Below are 15,315 nucleotides of genomic sequence, written 5' to 3' on the forward strand. Positions count from 1 at the left end.
CTCTTCGTCCCCAAACATTAGTCCTTAGGATCTTTTGTCCACTGGAGTTTGGCTTGGAGCCCTTAGCTCTGAATTTGTTGGCTAGAGAACAAAAGCAGACAGAGACCTTCCCAATTCTAATGAATAGCCTCTTTGCTCTAACACAGCTGGTCAGTAAGGCCAGGAGCTTCTCTGCTGGTAGGAGAAATCAGGACATTTTTTTTTGTCCCAGCTTAAACTAAAGAAAGCAAGAGGATCTGAGGGTCCTTTCCATAGTATAGACCCAGAGCAATACTTGGGCCTTTTTCCCCCCCTCAAACCAGAGATAACAGTATAGAACACTATGTAATCTTTCTTCTTAAAATGTTTTATTTTAATAACATATTTTCACATAAATTTTCCAAACTTATATGATCCATGTTGTTTCCTTCCTTCCTTCCTTCCCACCTCCTGGTGCTGACAAGCAATTCAGACTCGGTTATACATGTGTTATCAAGCAAAACATATTTCCATATTATTCACTTTTATAAATAAATAATCTTATTAAACCAAAACCCAAATCACATATCCAAATAAACAAGTAATAAATCATGTTTTCATCTGCATTTGTACTCCCACAGTTCTTTCTCTGGAGGTGCATAGCTTTCTTTGTCCTAAGTCCCTCAGAATTGTCCTGGGTCGTTGCATTGCTGTTAGAAGCCAAGTCTATCCCATTTGATCGTTCCACAATATTTCAGTTACTTTGTACCATGTTCTCCTGGTTCTGCTCATTTCACTCTGCATCAGTTCATGGAGGTCTTTCCAGCTCCTTCTGAAATTATCCTGTTCATCATTCCCCAAAACACAATAGCATTCCATCACCATCATATACCACAATTTGCTCAGCCATTCCCTAACTGAGGGTCATCCTTTCCAATTCTTTACTACCACAAAAAGAGCAGCTATAAATATTTTTGTACAAACAGGTCTTTTCCCATTTTTTTTAGCTCTTTGGGATATAGACCTAATACTGTTATTACTAGACCAAAGGACATTTTCATAGCCCTTTGGGCATAGTTCCAAATTGCCCTCCAGAATGGTTGGATCAGTTCACAACTCCACCAGCAATGCAATAGTATATCAATTTTGTCATATTCCCTCCAACATTTATCATTGGCCAGTCTGATGGGTGTGAGGTGGTAACTCAGAGTTATAATTTGCATTTCTCTCATCACGAGGGATTTAGAACATTTTTTTCATGATTTTTGATAGTTTTGATTTCTTCATCTGAAAACTCTTTCTTTCTTTCTTTGAATCAATACTAAGTATCATCTCCAAGGCAGAAGAGAAGTAAGGGCTAAACAACTGGGGTTAAGTGACTTGCCCAGGGTCACATAGCTAGGGAGCATCTGAGGTCAAATTTGGACCCAGAACCTCCTTTCCCCAGGTCTGGTTCTATCCACTGAGCCACCAAAATGCCCCTTGTAATCTCTTTTAAATGTGAAGTAAGGAGATTAACTGCAAAGTAAAGCAAAGCTTACTTGCCCTGGACTTTTCTCTCTCTAAGAGAAAGAACCCTGAATACAATCCTTTCCCCCTAAATTAACTGTCTCTCTATAGCTCACATTTTTGTTCTCCTCTTTCATATCTAATTAGTTTCGGCTATTTCATCTTATACCAGTGGGAAATTATGCCAAGCCAGGAATAGTTTCATTTTATTGGGAGATGAACTGTCTCCCCAATGTGATTTTTTTTTTTTACTATATACCAAAGAACTACAAGGCATCATGCAAGAATTAACTTGCTTTGTTAGGTCTGAGTCTTTAATAAGATGAGTGAGTAGAGCTCAGGACTGGAAATCAGAAGACCTGGGATCCCTTCCAGCTCCCATCATTGACTAGGTAAGCAGGTCAATTAACCTTTGTGTCTCCATTTCCCAAGCTATGAAAAAGGACCAGGCCTCATTTCTTTTCTGTCTACTGAGACAGATTGATGCAAGTACTTATAAAGAGCTCCAGCAAACTAAAAGAAAGCTTCAGTTCTTCCTATAGTCTTTGTTATTGTCCTATGGAAAAACCATTTAAAATTATATTGTTTCTGTAACCCCTTTCATCTCAGTATTTTCAAACATTTAGCCAACTTACAACCTAGGCCAAGAGAGGTGGCTGAGTAATTATTATCCCCAACAGCTGTAGAGCAGCAAGGCATAGAAAGATTAAACAGATTGCCAAAATCTACAAAGTCAATCAATAATAGAGACACCAAATGAATCCAAGAGTCCAAAATTGCTAACCAGCTGTCATTCAGATGCTGAATGGGTTTATGCCACATAATGAGAAGCTCTTAACTTGGTGTCCATGGACTTTAAAAAATACATTTGTATTTGTTTTCTTAAATATTTCTCAATTACATGTTAGAATTTTTTACCACTCACCTTTTTAAAATTTGAAATTCCAAATTCTTCTCTCCTTCTTGAGAAAGGCAAGAAATCTGATGTTAATTATACATACAAGATCATGCAAAACATATTTCCATATTGACCATTTTGCAAAAGATGACACAAAATAAAATAATAAAAGCAAATAAAATAAAAAGAAATATGCTTCAGTTTGCACTCGGAGTTCCTCAGTTCTCTCTTTAGCAGCAGATAACTTTTTTTCATCATGGATCCTTTGGAATTGTCTTGGATCACTGTCATGATCAGAGTAGCCAGGTCTTTCACATTGATTGCCCTTACAATATTGCTGTTACTGTTTACAACATTCTCCTGGTTCTGCTTACTTCATTCTCTATCAGTTCATATAAGTCTTCCTAGGTTATTCTGAAATCATCCTATTCATTATTTCTTATAGCACAATCGTATTCCATCTCCATCTTAGACCACAACTTGTTCAGCCATTCCCCACTTTATGTGTATTCCTTTAATTTCTAATTCCTTGCCACTACAAAGAGAGCAGTTATAAATATTTTTGTACAAACAAGTCATTTTCCTTTGATCTCTTTGGGATGCAGACTTCATAGCTGCATTATTGAGTCAAAGAATATGTACAGTTTTATAGACTTTTGGATATAGTTCCAAATTATTTTTCAGAATGGTTGGACTAGTTCACAACTCCACTAACAATGCATAAGTGTCATACTTTTTTAAGAAATATTTTTATAATTATATTTCAATGTAATTTGTTTCCTTTGTCATCTGACATATTTAAACACATTATTCTGTTTACTTACATTTTTTTTTTACCAATTACAAGTTTTAAGGAAGAGGTTCTTAACCTGGGCTGTGTGAACTAAAAAAAAAAAAACCATTTTGATCATTGTATTCCAATGTAATTGGATCCCTTAGTAATCTTATATATTTGATGTATTTAAAAATCTTATTTTGAGTACTCCATAGACTTCACCAAATTGTCAAAGGGGTCCATGGTCCAAAAGCAGGCAAGGACCTCTAGATAAAGCAGGCCAGACAATTAAGCGTCAGATGGGATTTGTATTAGAGTGAAATTAAAATTGTTTTTCCATTTCTAATAATAAATACAATTTTGGCATATACAAACTCAGATCAACTAGATTAAAAACTATACTTGGTGATTTTCTAGAGTCCTTAACTAAGACTTGATTAACTCTTTGAGAAAGTGTTATAGTGGGATTCCTTTCAGTTAGAGGTCCTGATGGCCACCTAGGTCCTTTCAGTTCTAAGATTCTATATGAATTCTCTTTGACTAAATACATTAAGGATGATTTGTATTCGTTCTCAACTGGGCTATCCATTCCTACTTGACCTTTAAAAGAGAGAAGATAGACAAAAAAAGGAAGAAAAAGGATGAAAACTAGAGACAGACACAGGGAGGAGAGGGACAACACAAATGGCCTCTTTGTTCCCTAGAGAGAAAAGTCTTTGAAATGTTCAAGTCCCTCTAGGGAAACATTCAGGAGAATAAAGAAGAATCATGCTTCTCACCTTTTTAAAGAACCAATTTTGGTAAAGACTGACAAACTTTGGCTTAAGGAGAACCAAGAGGGATGAGCAGAGCCTTAATCAGCTCCTCCTAGGCATACCCTTGAGTATTGAAAGGGTCCCTTAGCTCCTCTAAAAGCCATGAAGGTTAAGAAAGGGTCCAAAAGAAGATGGATTATACTGAATGGGTGAAATGGTCATTTATGGGGGCAGTTGAGTGGCTTAATGGATTGAGAGTCAGGTCTAGAGATGGGAGGTACTGGGTTCGAATCTGGCCTCAGATACTTCCTAGCTGGGTGACCCTGAGCATGTCACTTAACCCCTACTGCCTTAGCCCTTACTACTCTTCTGCCTTGGAAACAATACACAGTATGAATTCCAAAAAGAAAGGTAAGGGTAGGAAGGAAGGAAGGAAGGAAGGAAGGAAGGAAGGAAGGAAGGAAGGAAGGAAGGAAGGAAGGAAGGAAGGAAGGAAGGAAGTGTAATTGAAGTGTTAATCTGTGTGATTAACACTTCTATTACAGAAGGGAGGAAGGGAGGAAGGAAGAAAGGGAGGAAGGAAGGAAGGAAGGAAGGAAGGAAGGAAGGAAGGAAGGAAGGAAGGAAGGAAGGAAGGAAGGAAGGAAGGAAGGAAGGAAGGAAGGAAGGAAGGAAGGAAGGAAGGAAGGAAGGAAGGAAGGAAGGAAGGAAGGAAGGAAAAGAAAGAATTATTTATGAAGGTATCCAAGGATAAATATAGTATTACTTTCCTCAGACACACACATCTGGCTCCCATCAAGGCAACTGGAGCCCTGCATATATCCAAGGATAGAATTTAATCTAGAGCACAGACACACAACACAGTTTATCAAGCCAGAGGAAATGTGAGCCATCAGATGGACTGCATGGACTGATTCCACGTGCCCTGGAAATCCACCTAGTCATAGCCTGTTTTAAGGCTCCAAAATACAAAATACCAGGTGACACTTGGGCTATGGCAAATGGACTGGCCCCATTTTCTGAGAGAAGCAGGTAGTGTGTAAAGGAACAAACGTGTTTCAGCCTCACAAATGACACTGCACTTCTTGAAATTCAATACAACAAGCATGAAGTACTTCCTGCATGCCTGGACACTGAGCCTTTGAAATTCTGAAGTTCCTCCAAGGAAACATTCAGGAGAGTAAAGAAAAGTCAGTCTTCTCCAACTGCTGGGGATACTGAAACAAAACCAAAACAGTCCTTCCCCTCAGAAGTCTCTTCTTCTCCTGGGGAATATACCATGTAAGCAGGTAAATATATACAGAATTATTTGAGCAAGAAGAAAATCCTAACAAATTGGGGGATAAGAAAAGGGATCCTGTGGGAGGCAAAACATGAAATAAACTCTGAAAGCAGTTAGTGATTCCAAGAAGGGAAGGGGAGGAGGGCGTAATTCAGTTGGGGGAACCTATGCAAAGTCATAGATATGAGAAATGGAGTGATGGATTTGGGGATCAAATTTATCTGCAAGATAGCAGTGGAAAGAGCAATGTACAATAGGCCTGAAATAGTAAGTTAGAGCCAGTTTGTGAACACAGTTTAATACCAAGCTAAGGAGTTTGTATTTTGAATCTAGAAACAATCAGAAGCTCCATTAGGCAGACATTTATTAGGAATATTACATGGCCTGGAGGGGGAGGGAAGAAGCAATGAGGAGTTGAATTACAATTGTCCACCAGAGAGATTATGAACTGATGAATGATAAAGCAGCCTGCATTATTGGAGGGTACTAACACCACTGAGTAAACATTTCACACTCAATAAGTTGGCAGTGACAGGAATAACAGATGAAAGACATAAAAAAATAAGAATAGTCAATATCAAAGAAATTAGTAAAGATATACACAATAATGCATTGTTGGTGGAGCTGTGAATTTGTACAGTCATTCTGTAAAAGAATTTGGAATTATGCAACTAAATTGACCAAAACATTTACATTCTTTGGCCTACTGTCAAGTATGTACCCCAAGGAGGTCACTGATAAAAAGAAAATCTCTACATACCCCAAAATACTTATCACAAACCTTTTTGTTCTCATAAAGAAATATAAACCAAATAGATGTTCATTAGTTGGAAAAGAGTTTAAATTGATTAATATATTTTTATGGGGTAAGAAATGATAAATTCAGAGAAGTATTAAAAGACTTATCAAACTAATGCTAAAGTAGGCAGTCATGAAAAAACAAGACATACAACGACAATATAAATAAAAAAAACAACCACAACAAAACAATGGAAACTTCGTGTTACAGATTATAAATAACAAATTTGGTCCCAAAGAGGAGATATGAGGAGTCAATTCGCCATGCCCTGCTCCTTTGAAGAGGTTAAGGGTCTGTAGGTATAGAATAGTGCATGCAACATCAGATTTTTTTCAATGTTATTTTTATTTTTGCTGAAAATTTTTTATTCCTCTTTTTTTTTAAGTATTTCATAAATGGATGGCTCTCTGAGAAGGAAGAAGTAATACAGAAAGAACTTTAATAGATTAAAAATAAAAGATCCCAATAAAAATCCTCCTTTAAAAAAACAAACAAGCAAGGCTAAAGTATTAGGTCTTTGGAACTTTATGTCTCCTTGTTAGGTGTGAACACCTACAATAAAACTTCACAGGAGCTGGATCAAATAGCTTTGGAGGGGGTGGTGGGTATCTTTGAGTACACTCATACCACATTTTTCATAAACCATTGAATCATGGAATTAATTAGGGGAAAGGGAGACCAGAGAGTTGTTTGATTAAGTCAGGCTATGTAGATCTGAGTTTGGGGACATATAAAATGGAAACCTCTTAGAGGGAGTTGGATTTGGGGTCAGAGACCAGAATTCTAAGCCTATCTCTGACTTTTATTACCTATGTGAACTTGGGCAAGACAATTCTCTTTTCTAGGCCTCAATTCTGCATCTGTAAAATAAAGGGGCTGTACAAGATGATTCCTGGGGACTTTTTCATCTCTAAATCTATGATCTGATAAGGCATAATCAAATACCTCATTGTTTAATCACAAGAAGGCCAGGTTTTTATTCCTAGTCATGCTCTCTACCACAATAACATATTTCTTAAATTTCCCAGAATAGTTTTAAATTTTGTTTCATTTACCTATCTGTAAAATGGATGGAGGGATGTAAGGCTACCTTCCTATTTGGAATTAGACTGGGAGGGCAACGCATTTGATGCTGGTCAACGACATAAACAAATGATCCAAAAGAAAAACTGCAAACTATTAGTAGTAGTAGTCTCTCAGAAGCCGAGAATGACGATCAAAGATACTTGTGCGTGAAGGAGATTTAAGTGGAAAAGTCGATGCACAGAGACAGTCCCACTCTCTCGGCGTTGGAAGCCTGGGTCCAGTGGCACGAAAAGTCGTTACACCTGGAGACTTCCTCAGCTGCATTGGATGGCCGTGTTGTGCTTTGTGCTCCAACATGCCCTAAGCACTCCACAGTGCTTTGCTGCGTCGCCCTTTCAGCCATTGAACCTTCTTGTTGGTTTCTTCCGCCTGTTCCGACGAAACAGTCTTCGCATGCTGGGTGAGCAAAGCCCTGGTTCACCAGGGGTCAACGACCCGATGGCTACCCTCACAAGGTTTAGCCGGCCTGTCGAAGTAGTTGCCCGGGGTGTGGCCGCTGCCACATGCTAGCAGCTACTAGGAGCCACAAGTGAGAGCTGGGTGTCAGGTGGGGGTCACAGGCTGGAGTGCTGCCCTAGGAGGGCACGACAAGCCCTCCATACCAAGGTGCTACCCCTCCTGAACACCCCATACACCCCTGCAAACTATTAACAACCACATAAAAGATTGCTCCAAATTGCTAATAATAAGAGAAATGTAAATTTATTTAATGTAAATTGTGTAATTTAAATGCAAATTATTTGTCACCTCAGCCCCAGAAAATTGGCAATGGTGGCAAAAGTCAGAAAAATCCATATTAAAGGGGCTGCCTGAAGTGAAAACTAATAAACTGTTGGTAGAGATGTGAATTGGTCCAACCATTCTGGAAACCAACTTGGGATGACACTTTTAAAAGTGATTTTTAAAAATACTCTTTCTGAAGCCAAGATGGCAGAGAAGTTATAGAAACCCACCTGATCTCTACCAAATTGCCCTTCAAAAAACTGTAGAACTTCAATTTGAATTCCAGAGCAAAAGCAAAATCCACAAAAAATATGGGGTGAAGAAATTTTTCAGTTCAAAACAACTTCAAAGACTGGCATGAGGCATCTGCTGCACCATGGTGGAAGTGGAGTACAAAGACGAGCACCAAGGAAGGCCTGATTGTAGCAACAGGCCTTGAAGGTGGCTGAATTGGCATCAAAGGCTTCCAGAGTTCTCAGGCACAAATGGCAAGGGGGATTTGAACAATTGCTTAGGAGATTACAGGAGTCCCTTTTTTTTGGCTCTAGGTGTAAGATTCTTGTTGCATTGCCCAAATATGCAGATCTAGGTTGCAGTTCTGAGTTGTGTTTTTAGGGTGAGTCTTCTCCTCCAGATTCCAATCCCTTGGGGTCCCTCCCCCATCGAGGTGATCAATTTCACACACTCTTCAGCCTGGCACTTTTTCTTTAGTGCCAGCCTCTGTCACAAATAGGAGCACTTGTGCCCACAGGGGAGCAGGAGATCTTGGTCACAGTTCAAAGGCACAAAAAGCTTGTGGTCAATCACAAACTAGAGTACAGACTGGGAGAGTATTAAATACACCTAATATCATACTACCTTGGAAGAAAGTCTCAGTTTAGAGATACTCAAAGCTATCTCTGAAGGCAGCTGAACAAAGAACCTGAAGCTTGGAACAGTGTTCCCTTCACTCCAGTTACAGTGCCCAACTTTAACATTTTTTTTTAATTGAAAGAAAAGAAAAAGGCTGGAAAATGAACAAACAATGGAAAAGGGACATAGAAAGCTATTTTGGTGACAAGAAGACCAAAACCCAAACTCAGAAGAAGACAATAAAGTCAATAATACTACATGCAAAGACTCTAAGAAAAATATAAACTGGTCTCAAACCCAAAAAGAAGCTTGTAAACGATTTGAGGAGCTTGTAAAGAATTTTTAAAATCTAATAAGAGAGGTGACATAAAAATTTGGAAAAGAAATATGAGTGACACAGGAAAATCATGAATAAAGGAGTCAACAACTTTGTAAAGGATGTATTAAAAATACGGAAGAAATTAATATCTTAATAAACAGAATAGGCCAACTGATAAAAGAGGCATAAATATCCACTGAAGAGAAAAACTTTTTAAAAAGAAGAATTGACCAAAAGGAAAAGGAAATACAAAAGCTCACTTAAGATAATCATGCCTTAAAAATTAGAATAGGGCAGGCAGAAACTAATGACTCCATGAGACAAGAAGAAATAATTAAACAAAGTCAAAAGAATGGAAAAAATATAGAAAATGTGAAATAGCTCATTGAAAAACAACTGACCTGGAAAATAAATCCAAGAGACCTAACCTATCAGACTAGCAGAAAGTCATGATCAAAAAAAGAGCATAGATACCATATTTTAAGAAATTATCAAGGAAAACAGCCATGATATTCTATAGGCAGAGAGTAAAATAAAAATTGAAAGAATCCACCTATCACTTTTTGAAAGAGATCCAAAAGGATAAACTCCAGGAATATTATAGCCGGATTTTTGAACTCTTAGATTAAGGAGAAAATATCACAAGCAGCCAAAAAGAAACAGTTCAAGTGTCATGGAGTCTCAGTAAGGATAACACAAGATTTAGCAGCTTCTACATTAAAGAATCAGAGGCCCTGGAATGTGATATTCCAGAGAGCAAAGGAGCTAGAACTTCAATCGAGAATCACTTACCTAGCAAAACTAAGCATAATTCTTTAGGGAGAAAAATGGGTATTCAATGAAATAGAGGACGTTCAAACATTCCTAATGAAAAGACCAGATCTAAATGGAAAATTTGACTCTTAAATACAAGACTTAAGAAAAGCATAAAAAGGTAAAAAGGAAAGAGAAATCAAAAGACATTCAATAAAGTTAAACTGTATATCCCTACATGGGAAGTTGATTCTTGTAACTCCCAAGAACCTTATCATTACTATAGTAGTTAGAAGTAGTATACATAGACAGAGGGCAAAGGTGTAAACTGAATATGATGCAATGAAAACCAAGAAAAATAAAATTAAGACATAAGAAGAAGGAATGCATTGGGAGGTAGGGGAAGCAGAAAATAGAATGGGGTAATTATCTCATATAAAAGAGATGTGAAAGAACTTTTACAGTGGAAGTGAAGATGAGGGAGGTGGGGAGGAGAGTCCATGAACATTACTCTCATTGGAATTGGCTCAATAAGGGGAAAACATACACAATCAGTTGGGTATAGAAATCTATCTTACCCTTGTGATATGGAAATCACTTTAAAAGACTGATATATATTAAATTAAGGTCGCCAAGGAATTCAGCTATGTAATTCTTAAATGAAAACTCAAGTCAGCTGTCAACCTTTTTTATGGTGCTTTAATTACAAACAGGAGGAAGAAAAGTATTAGAGGGGAAGAGAGAGAGAGAGAGAGAGAGAGAGAGAGAGAGAGAGGGAGGGAGGGAGGGAGGGAGGGAGGGAGGGAGGGGAGAGAAGGAAATAGGGCTTAAATACCCACTCTGCTTAGGCTGAGCCAAAGGCCCAAGGCCTTGGATAGCCGAGGCAAAGAAAAGAGATCAGTCCCTATCACTCACATGACCAAAATGGAGAAACAGTCTGTGGGCTCCTCCACTCCAAACACCAGGCTCCAACAACCTCTCTCCCTCCACACAGGAAGTCCCCAGCACTCCTGAGCTGTCCTCTACCTCACTTCCTGTGTCTCACCTGTGCCAATGGTGGCTCTAGCTTAACCTAGGACAGCCTAGAGGTCTGTCCTTTTTTGCACATGTCTGGTGAAGGCCATATTCTCAAATAATTAAATCCTGAGTTTGCTGCAGCCCTTCCTAATCTTGTTACCCTGAGTAGGGTGGAGATTGTAGTTTCCAAGACCTGATTCTGTTATTCCAAGTATCTCTATTGTTATTGATCAGGAAATAGCTAAATCCTACCTTCTAAAGAATGGTCTGAATAGGGTTGAGTAGTTTTGAAATTCACACCCTACTGTAAACCTTAAAATTTCTTAGACTTATAAATGTTGGAAATTTCACCATTGGGAAATTTCATACGTGAAAAATTTCCTATTGATAGTGGGTCTTGGCTATTGGAATGTGAACCCCATTGGCATGGGAGGTTCCTCCTCCTCCCTTCTTAAGATTACTTTAGGACAGAAACCTTTTGCTGAACAATGGAAAGGACTTTGACCTATGCTTAAGCATAGAACAGGAATTTCTTTGAGTCATGATTGATTTTAGAATTGATACAATGGAGATACTTGGAATGACAGAACCAAGTCTTGGAAATTGCAATCTCCACCCTACTCAGTCCTAACAGGATTTAGGAAGGGTTGCAGCATAGATCAAAATTTAATTATTCCAATCTCAGGGTAACAGGATTTAGGAAGGGCTGTAGCAAAAGATCAAGATTTAATTATTTGAGAATATGACCTCCAACAGACATGTGCAAAGCCACAGACCTCTGGGTGGTCCTGGGTTAAGCTAGAGCCACCATTGGCACAGGGAAAATGATGGACAGTGATTGGTAGATGTGAGAACTGAGGGGAGGGAACTTGGATGGTTTCCTTAAAGATAGAGGGGTCTGAGGACTGGAGGGGGGGTGGGAGAATTTTGGCCCTGAGTGGTTGGAGAGGTGCTCTGAGAAGCTTGCTCTGAAGGAAGCTGGAGGTGGAGGCCCCGGAGACTGTTTCTCCATTTTGGTCACGTGAGTAATAGGGACTAATCTCTTTTCTTTGCCTCAGCTATCTAAGGGCTTGGGCCTTTTGGCCCAGCCTAAACAGAGGGGGTATTTAAGCCCTATTCCCTTCTCTCCCCTTTCTCTCTCTCTCTCTCTCTCTCTCTCTCTCTCTATCTATCTATCTATCTATCTATCTCTAATTCCTTTCTTCCTCCTGTTTGTAATTAAACTCTATAAAAGGCTGACGGCTGACTTGAGTTTTCATTTGGGAATTACATAGCTGAATTCCTTGGCGACCTTAAATTAATATATATCAGTTTTTTAAAGTGATTTCCTTGTCACACTACAGGAAAGTAAGAGGGGAAGGGAATAAGCCAAGTGGGTAGAAAAAGAGGACAAACTGGGGTTTCCGGAGGTCAGAAACCACACAGAGATGGAGATTAATACATAATAATCATAATGGTGCAAAAATTTTTTACAAGTCTCTCTAATAAAGGCATCACTTTTCATATTCCTAGAGAGATGAGTCAAATGTATAAGAATACAAGCCATTCCCCAATTGAAAAATGATCAAAGGTTATGAATAGGCATTTCTCAGGCAAAGTAATTAAACCCAAAGTAATTAAAATCATGCAAAAATGCTCTAAATCAATATTAATTAAAGAAATGCAAATTAAAACAGCTCTGGGGTACCATCCCACACCTATCAGATTGACTATCATAACAGAAAAGGAGTGTATTGGGAAAATTGAAACACTAATGCACTATTGAAGGAGTGGTGAACTGATTCAGCCATTCTGGAAAGCAATTTGGACCTATGCCCAAAAGGCTTTAAAATAGTATATATTCTCTTATTCAGCAATACTATAACTAGGTTTAAATCCCAAAGAGATGAACAAATAAAAGGGGAAGGACCTATATGTACAAATATATTTAAAACAACTTTTTTAGTGGAGGGGAAAAGAATTGGAAAGTGAAGGGATACCCATCAATTGGGGAATGGTTGAGTAAGTCAGAGTGAACAATTATAAAGGAATATTATTGTGTTTATAAGAAATGACAAACAGGAGGCACTCAGAAAAACCTGGAAAGACTTATATGAATTGAAGTAGAGTGAAATAAGCAGAACCAAGAGAACACTGTACACAATACTGTACAATGAACAAATATGAATAACTTAGCTATTCTCAGCAATACAATGATCCAAAACTGAAAGGACTTGTGATAAAAAATGCCATCTTTTTCCAAAGAAAGAACTGATAGAATATAAATCCAAGTCAAAGCAAATGTTTTTTCATATTTTTTCATGTTTCCTTACACAAAAAGAAAATGGAAAAATGTTTTACATGATTGCACATATAAAATCTCTATTAGATTGGTTAAATCTATTGATTTTCCTTTTACCAATCATTAGGCAAAATCTATATTAGAATGGATCTCAATGGGATGATAAAGGGAAGGAGGAGAATCTGAGACCCCAACTTATTTATGTATTTATTATATATTATATAATATAGATTATTTTAATTATTAATGTATAGTATAATAAAATTATTATTTATTGATAATTTGTTAATTATTTTATAACCTTTTTTACATGTAATTGGGGGGAAATTAAATTTAAAAAATAAAAACTCTTTGATCCAAAGATGCCACTGTTGGCATATCAATCAAAAAGTATTTATTAAACACCACTATTGAAGGAGCAGCCCTGGAACCTATTTTTTTCCCTGATCCCCTTACCCCTAGAGCCCCTGCCATTAAGTTAATGAAGAACCAGTTACCATACCTTGGAATGTGCTAGGAACTGATAAGGACCCCAACCCCAGGAGTTCCTGTCACACACCCCTTCCAAGGAACTGATAATGACCTTTAACTCTAAGGGCCTAACCCCACCCAGTATTCCGATAAAATATCCTCTTCTACAACTCAAACCTACCCTATGTAATCCTTCTCTCCCCTTCATTCCGGGTCCCATCTACCTTGGAGGCAGTGGGACCCAAGCTAGAGCTTGTAATAAAGCAGTTGCTTTATTACAAGTCTTGCTTTTACATTATCCGGTGTGCCTCCTAATTTGGGAAACTAGAACCCCTCGAACACTATGTGTCTAGCACTGGGTGCTGGGGATACTAAGACAACAGTGAAACAGCGCCTGACTCCTGAGAGCTTACATTCTTATTGAGAGAGTGGTGTATATGTCCACATAAAATGGAGCTATGGAGCATGCCTAGATTATGGAGGTGCCCTTTGGGGGGCTCATTTGGACATTTCCAGATCTATGAAGCTAGAGGCACTTTTAGTCTCCCATGGAAAGGGTCAATGGAACCTCGTTGGTTTAGCAGCATCACTAGAAAGGTTGTCTCCTCAAGCTGCAAGTCTTGGACACTCTCTTCCCGACTAGTGCAGTCCCTCGTGGGCTGCAAGATTGTCCCTGGAATCCTGGCTCCTAGGTCCTCCAGCACTTGGGACTGAGAAGATCAAATGGCGCAGAAGAGAAATAAATACACAGATCCATTTATGAGAGCTGAAGAGGGGGAGGAAAAGGGAAGGAAGTCCTTCCCCTCCCATCAATTCCATTCATGGCACCCAGGCTTCATCCCCCCCCCTTTCCTTAGCCTATCAGCAGCTGGGGGAGTTTTGAAGGAAACAAGATTGTAAGAGGCTAAGGGAAGGAAAGAGGGATTCTAGGTGTGGGGAACAGCCAGGACAAAGGCATGGAGATAAGAGATGGCAATGTCTCTTGGTAAACAACAAAATGAGTTTGTCTAATAGGTCAGTGATTGAAGACAGAAAAAAAGTCTCCTATTTACGGAAGTAGGCATTCCAGCGCTTTGAGACACCTGGACCATTGCCTTGGGAATGGCTAAATACATTTTAGCACTTTTGCGTAATGGACTATTACTGTGCCCTAAGAAATGCCAGGAAACAAAGAATTTTAGAGAAACAAGGGAAGGCTTCATTGAGCTGATGTTCATGACTATTTGAAAACTGAAAAGCACAGAGAAATGAAAAACTCAAATTGAATTCTATGAACGTAATAACAAAGCATGGCCCCAGCACCAGCTGAGAAAAAGCTCTTCCCTCCCTTCAATGTGGAGTAGGCTGGAAGCTCTGGCTATGGAGTCCACCAGCTGACATACTGGATGGATTGTTTGGTTTCGCTGGACAATGGTTTTTCTTCTTTTTAAAGCTTGATTCTAATGGTGGCTTGCTGGGGGAAGGACATATAAGTAAAAGAATAGGGTGCAGAAACCAAAAAGTGGGAGTAAAAATGAAATTTTAAAATAAAGAAATAAAGTCTATTAATCTGGAAAAGGGTGGCCCGGGTCACCTGAACCTGGAGTCGGAGGCTGGGAGGCGACTTACGGGATTCTGTGTAATCAGATCGTTGTGTTCGAGCTCTTCAGCAGGACAAAATACCGGGAAGGGAGTAAGAAAAGGTCTCCGCCAAATTGGACCAAGGCACGAGGTGAGACTCCAACCTCCAGGGGGGTCTGCCCGCCCTGAGGCTGCTCTCTTACTCCTATAGCCAGGAAGTTGACACCTGATTGACAGCTGTGAAGGGAAGGCAAGGAGCTGAGGAGGTGAGAGATTT

At 38.9% G+C, this 15,315-nt stretch overlaps 1 long non-coding RNA gene across 1 annotated transcript; it reads right to left on the minus strand.

Moving 5' to 3' along the window:
- Window positions 1-355: 355 nt before the first annotated feature.
- On the minus strand, window positions 356-15,299 carry LOC103102370 (uncharacterized). The gene is made up of 3 exons (XR_008917326.1): window positions 15,087-15,299; window positions 2,393-2,429; window positions 356-801 (listed from the first exon to the last, which is right to left on the minus strand). It is a non-coding gene; the product is annotated as an uncharacterized LOC103102370 (long non-coding RNA).
- Between the last annotated feature and the right edge of the window lie 16 nt (window positions 15,300-15,315).

This window comes from Monodelphis domestica, chromosome 3 (genome assembly GCF_027887165.1).
Source record: "Monodelphis domestica isolate mMonDom1 chromosome 3, mMonDom1.pri, whole genome shotgun sequence".
Taxonomy (NCBI): Eukaryota; Metazoa; Chordata; class Mammalia; order Didelphimorphia; family Didelphidae; genus Monodelphis; species Monodelphis domestica.